This window comes from Castor canadensis, chromosome 1 (genome assembly GCF_047511655.1).
Source record: "Castor canadensis chromosome 1, mCasCan1.hap1v2, whole genome shotgun sequence".
In the NCBI taxonomy this organism is placed as follows: domain Eukaryota; kingdom Metazoa; phylum Chordata; class Mammalia; order Rodentia; family Castoridae; genus Castor; species Castor canadensis.
This window is the reverse complement of record NC_133386.1, coordinates 185,708,305-185,722,132: the sequence shown is the minus strand read 5'-3', so window position 1 is coordinate 185,722,132 and position 13,828 is coordinate 185,708,305. Positions and strand designations below refer to the sequence as shown.

General features: G+C 33.4%; 2 pseudogenes; both read left to right on the top strand.

The window, feature by feature from the left end:
- The first annotated feature begins 3,598 nt into the window (after nt 1-3,598).
- Nucleotides 3,599-4,534, top strand: LOC109676658 (olfactory receptor 4S2-like; annotated as a pseudogene).
- A 7,980-nt stretch (nt 4,535-12,514) lies between these two features.
- Nucleotides 12,515-13,452, top strand: LOC141413834 (olfactory receptor 4S2-like; annotated as a pseudogene).
- Nucleotides 13,453-13,828: the final 376 nt, after the last annotated feature.

Here is a 13,828-nt window from a genome sequence, read left to right as displayed (position 1 = left end):
GAAATTCTATAACACTGCAGGACTGCAAGAGAATCATACATCTATTAATTGAAATGTTCTTGCTGATCAGATTTACTCTCAGTAAAACTGGAGAGACTTGAGTTCTTCTAATTCTTGTTCAAGTCTTCCCAAGATATCAGAAGGAGGCTTTCTGAGGTCCTCCAATAGAGATTGCCTCAGAGTAACTTTTGTGAAATGAGTTAAGTTGATCAAATCACTTGTGGAAAGTTCAATACCCTTTCGTATGTTCTGCTTCCTCATCTTTAAAAATCATAAATAGGACAATGGTTGCTTATCAGGGACATCAGAGCTTCAATACCATGAACACCTATAAAAGTCCAGGCTTTCAGGCAAAGAATTGGGGAGAAAATGAATAAAATGGATAACATTTATTGTTATACATTTTTCTACAGTTCCTCAATTTTAACACCCTTTGTGTTGGCCAGCAGAACTGTTTGAGTATGTATTCAAAGGACAGTTTATATTTCTTGAACTCAAAGAACTCTTGTATTTAGAGATCTGGGTTATTTAGACAGTTTCTGCAAATCCAAACACATTACTCCTCAGATTCTTGCTCTTCTAGGTCTTCTTTTTTGTAGTTATTTTCTTTGCTGAACCCAGATAGATAGGAATAAAGTTATAAGAACAGGAGAGAAAAAAAAAAAAGCAAGACTATTAATGGTCAAGAGTTAACTTCTGTGATTTACACTTGAACACTAAAAATACAAACAAACAAACAAAAACACTATGGTCCAACCACAGGTCATTCCAAAGTATAGGTAAGAAATGAAGCTCTTCTCAACTTTTTCTCCTGAAATAAATATATACAATTATGAAGAAAAGTATTGAATCCCAGTAGAATAATTAAAACAAACTGTTCCTTTTCAAATGGAAGTTTCAAAAGAGAAGAAGAATTTCATTTCCATAAGTGAAAAAGAGAGACATATAAATGTTATGTTAAGTATATACTATCGAATATCTATGTTGGAGGTCATTAATAAAAGGAACAAAGTATACAACCATAAAATTACTTTGCTTGCTAATTGTTGTTTATTATGGTTATGGCCCTAAATTTAATAATTAAAGCAATTTAAAATGAAGCAAACTATGTTTGTTTAAAAAAATTAAAAAGCATCTAGAACATTAAGCCTCATAGTTAAATATATGATTTGGTTGTTATTGTGGAAGACTGTGAAAGAAGCTTTCCCTAAGGTCATTATATATTACATCATTCCTCTTAAATATACTTTACAAGCAGAGAAAAGAACATTTATTGCCAAAGGTACTGTGAAATGGCAGATTTCAGTACATCAGAGAACCAGGAACGAGGACAACTATGTCTGCTAGCCTTTGAGTTTAGGAGTCAGATATAGTGTGATATTAATTTTTCACAAGTTCACTAACCATTAGTTTTCCTCTACTTCTGATAGCTACAGTCAAATTACTTTAGGAAGACAGGGAAGTAAAGGAAGAGTCAAGCCTTTGAAAGCACTGGTGAGATTATTTTCTTCTATAACGAAGACAGACTGGTGAAATAGGAACTTCAATGCAACTGGTATATTTCCAATATTTGCAATATGATTTCAAAATGCTATAGAGTATAAAATTAAGATGATAATAAGATTAAGAATGTATTTATATGAGACTATGATTTGTGCTACCCAAGTGTGAGTAAGAAAATGCCAATCATTTCAAAGGAAAGTGAGAGGTTATAGTCAGATGATCAGGAGGGCCAGAAATATCCCTTTGAAATGGGTCTCCTAGGTCTCTTTGGTGGGGATACTACAGGAACACATCCTAGGCTTGGGATTGTATAGATATCACTTTCTTGTAGAAGAGAGTTAAAAAACAAAATTCCTCATTTTCCATGATTTCTGTATGAGTTTGATTAAAGTGAAGGGCTCTCACAGTGGAGAAATTTATTTTGTTTTGGAAAACCAAAACGGGACAGTAAGCATAAAAATAGGAGATATAACAGATTCTGAATCTGATGTATGTTATTGCTATTATGATCATTACCATTATTAATTTTGTTATTATCATTTTGTATTACACAAAAAAAAAGTGCCATATGACTACTGTCTAAGAACAATTACATATAAATCTTATGAAAATGGTGAGTTTTTTAAGCTAGAAATGCCTGGCACAATATTTTTGAAATAGGCAACCTGGAACACAGAGTTCAAATAGTAATAGGAAGCTCCAATGTAACTGGATCTTGAAGATATGTGGTTTCAGTGGGACAACCTATCACCAGAGAAATTATTTAGATTAATGGCTAAATTTAGGAAAAATCTGGAAGTCCTTTTTAGTCAAAATTCCTCCATTTGCCCTTTCCTCTCAAATGAAAAAGAGACTCTATTTGTGTATATAAAACTACAACACTAATTATTAACCCATTTAAATTAAATAGAAATATTTTCCTGAGCCCATAAAAACTGTAATTAAATGGCAGTCTCTTCCTGAAATAATACATTTCCCCCAAATATGGAGACCTGATAAATATTAGCATGAGGATGTTAACATTAGATGACAGAGTTCTTCCTTTTCCTTTTCCTCTTTTTTGTTTGCTTGTTGGATATTTTTTTTAAGGTCTGAGAAAAATGTTCAAAATACCAAGACATATTAAGTCCTGGTGCATCCTCAAACACTGTGTTTCAAAATGGAAAAATTACCTGACACCTTATTTCCCCTACTTGCAGATCAAATAGGACTTCCTTGTATTCGTTAATTCCTTTTATTTCCTTTACTTTTCATATCTCTGCTGTCTTGGTAGGGTTTTATAATATTCTTATCTAATATAACAACTAAAAATTATGCTAGGAAGTAATATTAGCATGATAATTTGTGGTGAAATTAAAACCTGTCACTTCACAAATGTGATAAAAGCAGTTCCATGAAGTAAATGATTCACTCAAGTTCAATAACATTATTTCAGAATTTGGTTTGTGTAACTATGCTTGTCTTTGTACTGCACCAAATCACCTATTGACTTTAGGATCTATGGATCAATCAAGTGGCCATAAATTCACTTATACAAACATCTGGAGGAAAATTCTTAGGAATCACTCAGTCTCTGATTTATAAAGACTCATGAGTGAATATAACTAATGATTTTGAAGGGCTATATTCAGAAGAGATAATATGGGCCTATGTGTTAATTCTCTGAACATAATATGCACACTTTATCAGATATAAATGTGGTAACAAATTTCAAATCAAAGAGTTGCTCTAAAATTCAAGTGAGTGAATTTTACAATAAGGAAACTAAATTTTTATCCAAAGGAGATATGTAAAACTTAAAAAAGGTTAGGAATATGAAACTTTGGTCAGATGTATGACTTACAATATATTTTTTTGTCTCTAGACTGTTTATCATCATTCAAAGTGAACAAGCGACCAATCATTTTTGGGTAAGGTGGTCAGAATAGATGGATTTAAATTACTTTCAGCATGTATGCCAATCAGCAGTAGATAATCATTGTTTTAATTTTAAACTACTAAAATTATCATGTATTCTGAGATAAAAATAAATGCCAACAGTCTATCTGATTTTTTTTCAGATTATTTAATTGCCTTTTAGGCCTGAAACACCCATTCCATGGAAAAAATAAACAATGTAACTGAATTCATTTTCTGGGATCTTACTCAAAACCCAGTGGTGGAAGAAGTTTGTTTTGTGGTGTTTTCTTTCTTCTACACAGTCATTCTTCTGGGAAACCTCCTCATCATGTGGACAATTTGCATGGCAATCTTTTGAAGTCCCCTATGTATTTCCTTCTAAATTCGTTTTCTTTCATAGACATTTGTTTCTCTTCATCCACTGCACCCAAGCTGATTTTTGACTTACTAGCAAAGAATAAAACCATCTCTTATGCAGGATGCATATTGCAACTCTTTGGGGTTCATTTCTTTGGATGCACTGAGATCTTCATCCTCATTGCAATGGCCTGTGATTGCCATGTAGCCATCTGTAAACTGCTACACTATATGACCATCATGGACAGGTAGAGCTGTAATAAAATGTTGATGGGTACATGGGTAGGTGGGTTCTTACATACTGTTATCCCAGTGTCTCTGGAAGTACAACTCCCCTTTTGTGGACCCAATAAGATTGACCACCACTTTTGTGATGTCCACCCTGTGCTGAAACTTGCCTGCACAGACAAACATATCATTGGTGGTGTTGTGATGGCCAACAGTGGTACTATCACACTGGGCAATTTTGTCATCTTACTGGTCTCCTACACTGTTATACTGGTGTCTCTGAGAAAGCAGTCAGCAGAAGGTAGGTGCAAAGCTCTCTCCACCTGTGGGGCCCACATTGCTGTGATCATCATATTTTTTGGTCCCTGTACTTTCACATACATGTGCCCTGATATTACCTTTACAGAGGATAAGATGGTGGCTGTATTTTACACTATTATTACACCCATGTTAAATCTTATGATTTATATCCTAAGAAATGCAGAAGTAAAGAATGAAATGAAGAAACTGGATCAGGAAGGTTTTCTGGGACTCTAATATGAAATAGCTAGAAGTAATAATTTAAATTAATTGATTTTAAATTTTCTCAGCCTTGTCAAACACAGTATAATGAATAAAATAATAACATCACTGGACTTTCCAGAGAAACATTTGTGTGAGCAACAAATCCTATAGAAGTAAGGCATTATTTATCATTGTTATTATGCTACAGAATCTCAAGATTATATAATTTATACAATTAAGCCTGCAAGAATATTACTAAGCTCAGAATCTCATTGTGATAATGGTCAGCAGCATCATTTTCTTCTAATTTTTTCCCTTTGTCATTAGCTTAAAATGATAAAAAATTCTTATGTAATCCTTATGTAAATTTTCAGGGTGTAGAAATGTGATTCATATACATAAAGAAATAAATGTTTATATAATGTGTGAATGATAAAGTACATGGAAAAGGTCACATCTGAACTTATGCATTTTGATATGTCTTTGAAAAAATGTGAACCCTCAGTCTAGCAATATTGGAGTGTCTGACCCATATGTAGGTTATCAGAGAGATAAAGCACAAACTTAAGAAAAAGAAAATTATTCTCATCTACTAGTAGTGAGGAAATTTTCTTCTGTTCTTAGGATTAAAATTGTTACCTACGTAGTAAGCACATTCATGTTTACTCTAGGACCCACCATCAATTTTGACATATTATTTATATCCTTTTCTACTTGAGTCTACAGACTTTTGGTCTGTAGTCACAGTCCCTTTTAATATAATTTAAGCTATTAGGAAAACTTACAAAAAAATGAATGAAAACAAATTCACCTATGAAGGCTAGGTTACCATGACTCAATTGTCAAAATGTCAGGTTGGAAAAAAATCACAATTCCTACAATGTTTGAACCAAACATCTTTACTAAATAGTGTGAGTAATTTATCATCGACTGGACTTACATAACCCCATTTCCATGTGTAAACTTCCAATGAACTCACATGAACAATATTCTTTTCTTGTGTTAAATTTGCCATGGTGTTGCAGTTCTCGTTCACCATGAATCTCAAACTGAGACTTATTTTACATAATTGAATATATCACCTTTTGTCTTTCGATCCTTACTTCATTCTTAATATCCATAAATCTAATAGTTCCTTCAGCTGCTGCACCTCTCAATGTTCATGCTTAATGTTTGAGGTAGCATGAAAGTTTATTCATGGAAAGGACTATAATACTTTAAATGGATATTTGATATTGGTGTATCCAAGGGATTATAGAAAGAAAGATTAAAAAGCTGCAGGCACTGTGGATGAGAAGTTATAATAAAGTATAAGTATTTCCTGAACACTGTGATAAATGGTTACTGTGTAGGCTTAGACATTCATAAATGCTTCTTTATGTGCCTGGATTAGTTCAATTTTAAAATGAGCACTTGACCAATTCTTTTCAATATAAACTCATCATTAAAGTCTCTAAGAGAGCTTTCTAGAAATATAACAGAAAATATTTTGAGACTCTGTTTCATTAAACAGGGTGATGGTTTAAAGAAATAGTTTTTGAAAGTTTGCCCTGGATTTTTTTAACAAAAACAATGGACCATCTGAACACTTAGGCTTGAAAAGTTAGAAATAGGTGACTCTTGATGTCCTTTGACTAAAAGGACTTTGAGTGAATGGAATTCAAACAATCCCATGTGTTCCAAAATTGAAATGAATTTAGAAATTTCAGAGATACATAAATATATGTTTAGTAATTTTTCTCCACAAAATTCCTTTTATGACTTAGAATTTCAAGATTAATTATTGGATAATATATGTGGCAAAGAATGCTTGATGTCCTTGTCCAAGTAGCAGCTGCTTGATTCATAATTCTCAAAGACAATGTATTGCAAGATATGAAAGGATATTTGAGCTTTCACAGGTGAATTGATAAACTTACACCTCTTCACAAAAGTTACTCTGAGTCATTTTAGGAGCTTGAGGGTCTCCTCTTGATTTCTTGGAAGGACATGACCAAGAGACATGGGAACATTCCATAGCACTAGTGAGAGTAAGTCTGATGAACAACAGCATTTCATTCCATGGATGTATGATCACAGCACTGACTCAGCCTTGCATTGTTCTAGAATGGCTATAAGATGACAGAAATGACTTTGACTAAAAACTTCATTGTTGAAAGATAGTAATTCTTCCTATATTCAAGTTGACAATAATTAGTTTATTTAGTAATGAAAAACTGAAAATATTTCTTCCTTTACCTTACATACAGTGATCATACCACTCTCACTGTAGTAATATAAACTATTTTAAGTGCATGTCAATCAATTCAAGTGTATATTCCTTGATTTCAAGCTCTTATAGTCCTCCATATGTCCTGCTTTTTATTCATTTGCAGATACTCAAGAAATTAAAACATTTATCTCATGTATGGATCTCCAGAATTAAAGTTCTTTGTAATTTATGTATGGTTATGCAACACTTGTTCAGTTTTCTTATTTATGCTCAATTCTTCTTTGATGACCAGCTATGAATGTGAACTGATGAGTCTAATATGTCTACTTTTGCACAGTAGAAAAATAAGCACTATATGGAACATACCTGGGTCAACACTGATGGCTAGAATTTAGTCCAGCTTGTATTATCTGAACCAAATCTTACCTAAAGACACATAAAAAATAATATTTTTGTAAACCATGCATTTTAGAATGTATTTTTGTACAGTTTGATGATTCAAGATCACATGGTTAAACTTTCTTCCAATAAATTCAATGTAAGGTATCTTGAAAGGAGGAGTGAAAAAGGTCAAAAGAGAGTGAGTGGGGATATTTGGAACAGAGTATGGAGAAGGTATGTTCACATGGAAAAATGCTACATACTTAAAGATGTAGCTGTCAAATTTTCTCTAACTACTCCAACCATTGATCTTATAGAGGTAATACTATTATGTATGTCTATAGACAGCCTTTTTATACTTATTTCTTCATAAATTGTTGAATAAGGATCAATAAAAGATGAAACTAAAGACCAGTCTTCTCTTGAGAAAAAATAAATTAAAATAAATTGCAAAAAATAAAAAGTTTATAATGGACTATTAAACTAAATATGTATTAACAACAAGCATGCTAAAAATAAACAACCAAGCTGGACCAGTTGGCTAATGCCTATATTTTCAGATACTTAGAAGGAGGAGAGAGCTGGTAAAAAGGTTCAAGAGGTAAGAGTGCCTTCCCTAGCAAGCATGAGGTCCTGAGTTCAAAACTCTGTTCTGCCAAAAATAATGATGATGATGATAATAATAATAATGTAACTTTAAAGCAGAAATGGACAGGGGCTTAAATGGTAGAGTTCTTAACTGGTATTGAGTTCAAAGACTTTGGGTTCAAACCCCAGTACCACCCAAACAAGAAAAAAAATGAGAAGGTGAAGATACGAAGATGATGGTTCAACGTTGGCCTGGGCAAAAAGCATGAGATATAATCTGAAAATATGGCTCAAGTGGTAGAGTCCTTGACCAGCAAACACAAATTCCTGAGATCAAATCACAGTTCCCACTCCATGCCCCCCCCAAAATAAAATATGTAGCCAAATGAGACACCTGTCCATAAAGCTAATTTCTCTGTTCACATTGACCTTCCTGAATTGGATAACCCCCCCAGAAGTTAACCTTCACTATGCCTTCTTCAAACTAGAAATTAACATTATCTGTTAGGCTCTTACTTTCTTTTCAGTATAATTCATTTTGTAACCTCTTATCATAGCTCTGAGTTCCTCAATTTTTCAAGAAGGACAAATCTCAAGGTGTTGTGGAAGGAAAAACTGTGACTAAAATCTTTGTCACCTTTTGGCAGTTTTCTACAAATGTACTCGTTACCATCTCCTGTGTTCCTGTTGCAAATAGGTAATAATACTTTGAGTGTGTAGCATTCAGTAGTTTAGTGGGGACTGTGGTGTAAATAATAGAGCAGCAGAAAATATCAATTCTGACTCTGTCATATTTTAAAATTTGGAGAACTTTGATCTACTCTCCAGCCTTAGTTCCTCAGATATGTGCTGTAGAAGTGGATGATACAGAGGATCATTAAGACTCTGAAGTCCCATTCAATTCACAAAGAATGGGGATTTTTGTATGAATGCAACAGAATCAATATGTTAAAGACATAGCTCATTTTCTAATTTCTAGTTTATTTGAGCTATTATTTTTTTCTGTTTTTCTGGGTATAATTGACAAATAAAAATTGTATACATTCAAAACATACAATTTGATGATTTGATATGTACATATATTGTGAAATAGCTACCTCAATCAAATTAACTTACAGATCTCTCACCACGTGCATTGAACTTTTGTGTTTGTGAGTGTGGGTGTGGTCAAACTACACCTTATTCCTTATTATGGTGGGAATTTTCATGTGTGGTGAGCAAAGAGCTTTGCTTATTTTGAAATGTGAAGCAGATGTCTTAGTGCTATTTCTTATTCCTTGTAATGTGAGGATTAACCTCACATCAGGACCTCACAACTGTCCATTTCTTTCTCTATGTTCCCACCTAATCCAAGGCTTTACAAAGGGTAAAGAATTGTGCATACTCCACATTTATAAAGAGATGATCTGGAGACTTATGAAGATTTTTTTAAATGAAGATAAACATGCAGTCACAGAAATTCATTTTAATGTTTGAAAGGGAAAAGATGTTCCTCTCCTGATAGGAGATAGTGGAATGGTGATTACCATGGGATGGGCCAGTTGAGGAGAAGGTGTTCAGGAGGTGATGGTCAAGGGATCTAGAATTCCAGCTGAAAAAGAGCAGTGAGCTGAGAAAATCTGTTGTACAACTTAGAAACTATATTTAATAAAAATGTATTTTAAAACATGTTAAGAAAGTGAACTTACATGTTCTCACCAAAAAATGATGACTATGTGAGATGATGCGTGTGTTGGGTGTATGGATTTATTCATCCTACATGATATACTTGCTTCAGAGTGCCATGTCTAACATTATAAATGTATCATTTTATTGGTCAAGTAAAATGAAATTAGAAAAAGAGCTGTTCATCATATCTAATCTGGGAAACTTTTAATTATTAGAATTCAACACAAATAAGGTACTAAAAGTTGATTACAGTGATTTTGATAAGATAAAAGTAGTAATATCACATTGCCCTGTTTAATTTCAGAAGCATGTTTTACTACATTGCTGCATTATATTTATCTCTATGGAAATCTCATAATGGAAGTGCTTAGGCCTCTATATCTAAGTGATCTCAAGAAGATATGTTTCCTAAAAATGGGGTATAACTCCAAACACTACACATTTTATAATTACCATGATAAAATACTATAATGCCTAATAGTTCTAAGTTTAAGAAACACAGAACACATTTCATAATTTAAGATCTGGAAGGAACCTACGTATAATTTAATACAGTTTACAGAACATCACATAAACTGGCTGTGTTTGTAAAGATCAGACCAATTAATTGAATAAAAAGAGAAAGTGAACCTTGGATCTTTTAAATTTTTGTGGTACCTTTTCTCTCTGAAATTTCTTGCATGGTTTTGCTTGTAATTTCCTATGTCATTTATGAGGTGGGGGATCCTAAAAATTTAATTTGACATTTCCTCCAGATGCTACGTAAACGTTATTTTCATTGTGGAGGACCACAAAAAAAAGGATTTTCCTAAGTCATTAACATATTACATCATTCCTCTTAAATATACTTTATAAGCAGAGAAAAGAATATTTAAGCCAAAGGTAATAAGAAATGGGAGGTTTGAGTTGGTGAGAGAACCAGAAACAAGTTAGACTAAGTCTACCAGCCTTTGAGATTAAAAGTCAGAGATTGCCGGGTACTAATTTTCAACAAATTCATCAATCATCACTCTTCTTTCACTTTGGAAATCTGCAGCCAAATAATCTTAGGAAGACCGGAAAGCAAAGCAAGATTGATACCTTGGAAATGTTAGTGAGTTTTTTCTACTATAATTTATATAAAAAGTTTGGTAGAATAGGAAATTTGATGCATCTGGTATATTTTCAACATCTATATAATATTTTCATGGCACTAATCTCTGAAGATATTAAAAAATAAAATTAAGAAGCAAAAAATAGCAACATATCTATACATGACTGTGATAAGAAAATGCCAACCATGTCAAAGGCAAGTGAGAGGTTATAATTTTCAACTGATCAGAAAAGGGAAAAAGGATTCATTTGATAATGTTCTAGAAGATAGAAGAGTTTTCCAATTCTTTGTGGTGGACACTAGAGATCCCAGGCTTGTGTGAAGATGCCGGTTTGTTCTAAAGAGTCAAGCAGCAAATCAGTTTCCAAGATTTCTATGACATGGGTTTTCTTAAAGTAAAGGGCGCTGTCAATGGAGAATAGCTTTTTTTAGTTTTTTAATCAGAAAAATCAAAGGGGAGGAATATGTAAAAGCAGGAGAATATTCACGAATCTAAATATGAAGTGTATCATTACCATTAATATTATTGTTATCATGTTGTATTGAAGAAGGAAAATAGACTGGTAATTCTGACTCTACCAAGTCTGATATAGCAACATACGGGAAGACATAGATTTTCTAATCTGGATGTGACTGGCACAGTAATTGTTGGAAAAGACTAGCTAAGAGCACAGAATTCAATTGCTCCATCTTAACAGGAAGGTCCAAAGTAGATGAATCTTAAAGGAATGTAGTTTCAGTGTGACAAATTAAAACTAGGAGAATCATTGACATTCATGGATAATTTTAGGAAAGATATACAAACCTTCATTAAATAAAATTCCTCCACATGCATTTGCCACCCAAACTTAAAATGACTCAGTTAATCCATCTGAAATTACAGCACTAATTATTCAACCATTAAAGTTAAATAAAATTCTCTTCCTAAACCCATGATATTTATCACTAAATGACAATCTTCCCTGAAATAATGTGATTACTCAAGCTTGGAAAATTAATAAATGCCAGCATGAGACTTAAAAATTAGAAGGATATGAAGGAATGTTAACATTATAAGACAGGGTCCTTTCTTTCCTTCATTGTATTATTTTGTTTGTTTAATTTTGGATTTTTTTACAGTTATATGAAAAATGTCTAAATAGCAAGACCTAGTAACTCTTGGAGCATTCTCCAACCTCTGAGGTTGAAAATGGAGAAGATACTTGATACTATATTTCCTCGACTTTCAAATCAAGCAGAACTTTCTGGTATCTACAAATTCCTTTTATTTCCTTTCCTTGTCTTACCTCCACTGCCTTGGCAGAATTTTTGTTACTTTAGGTTGAGATAGTAATGAAAGACCATGGAAAAAATTACTGATAGCATGGTAGATAGTAGAGAAATTAAAAGGCTGTCACTTCACAAATGGCATAAAAGAAGCTCCATAAAGGTAAATGATTGACTCAGGTTATCACGACATTACTTCAGAATCATTCCTTTATAATTATGCTCCTCTTTCTATTGCCTCTCATTATCTTTTGACTTTAGGAGCTTGGGATCAATTATGTAGCCATGAATTTTCATACAAACATGTAAAGGAAAACCTGCAGGCGTCACCGGACTTCTCCTTCTTGAAGACTGGTGAGTGACGGCAATGACTGGGCATTACAGAGTCCAGGAGGGATTAATTGGGCATATATTTTAATTGTCTGTCTGAAATAAGGCAAACTTCATCAGTTGTGTGGGGGATATCATATTCCAAATCAAAGAATTATTCCTCCATTTAGATGAATGTCTTTTACAGACAGAAACTAATCTGTCAACCTTAAATTTACAAACATTAAAAAAAGGTTAGATATGTGAGAATTTGTTGTCTCTTATTATTGCTTCATCATCTGAAGTGAGCAGGTAGACTGTCGCTTGGAGGTAAAATGACCAAAATAGGTGAATTTTACATGCATTTCCAATTCATACCAATCAGAAGAGAGTATCTTCTTTGCTATTTTCACCTACTTAAATTGCTTATTTGCTCTAAAGTTAAAATAAATGTTGATTTTCCCTCTATTGTATTTCTTCCAGGTAATTTAAGTTTCTTTTTGGCCCACTAGACATATTCCATGGAGAAAATAAACAATTTAATTGAATTTATTTTCGGAGGCCTTACTCATAACCCAAAGGTTGAAGAATTTTGTTTTGTGTTATTTTCATTCTTCTACACAGTCACTCTTCTTGGAAACATCCTCATAATTCTGACAATTCTCATGGGCAACATTTTGAAGTCCCTTATGTATTTTTTTCTTAATTCCTTGTGTTCTGTAGACATTTGTTACTCTTCATTCACAGCACCAAAGTTGATTTGGGGCCTGTTAGTGAAGAACAAAATCATTTCCTATGAGGGGTACATACTGCAAATCTCTGGAGTACATTTCTTTGGCTGTGCTGAGATATTCATTCTTAGTGTTATGGCCTATGATCGCTACATGGCTATCGTAAACCTCTGCACTATATGAGCATTATGGTCCCTGAGAGATGCCGTAAAATGCTACTGGGGATATGGGTAGGTGCATTTGTACATGGCATTATGCCAGTGTCCTTAGTAGTGAAACTCCCCTTTGATGGACCCAATAAAATTGACCACTAATTTTGTGATGTCCACCCCATGTTGAAACTTGCCTGCACAGACACACATATCATTGGTGATGTTGTGACAGTCAACAGTGGTAGTGTTTCTCTGGGGAATTTTGTCATTTTACTAATCTCCTATATGGTTATTCTGGTGTCTCTGAGAAAGCAGTCAGCAGAAGACAGACGCAAGGCTCTCTACACCTGTGGTGCCTACATTGCTGTGATCATCATTTTCTTTGGTCCCTGTACGTTCACATACATGTGTACAGATACTACTTTTACAGAGGATAAGATGGAGGCTGTATTTTGCACTATTATTGTACCCATGTAGAATCCTATATTTTATATCCTGTGAAATGCAGAAGTAAAGAATACAATGAAGAGATTGTGGGTGACAATTTTTCTGGTATACTAATGGGAAATACCTGGAAGTAGAAATATAAGTTAGATGATGTAAATTTTTTTTAGCCTAGATAAATTCATCTGAAAAAATGAACAAAATGATACCATTGAATTTTCAAAAGGAACAAATGATTGAATAACATCTTCTACAGAAATAAGTTACTGATAGTAATCATATTTTACACTATTTTATTTCATAAACAGATCATTTTCTTCAATATTAAGACTAAAATAATCTTATTAAGCCCAGAATGTCATCATGTTTATACTCAGTGTCATTTCTTCTTCCATTTTTGCCTTTTGGATGTGAGGGCGATCTGGCTGCGACATCTGTCACCCCATTGATCATCAGGGTTGATTCGGCTGATCTGGCTGGCTAGGTGGGTGTC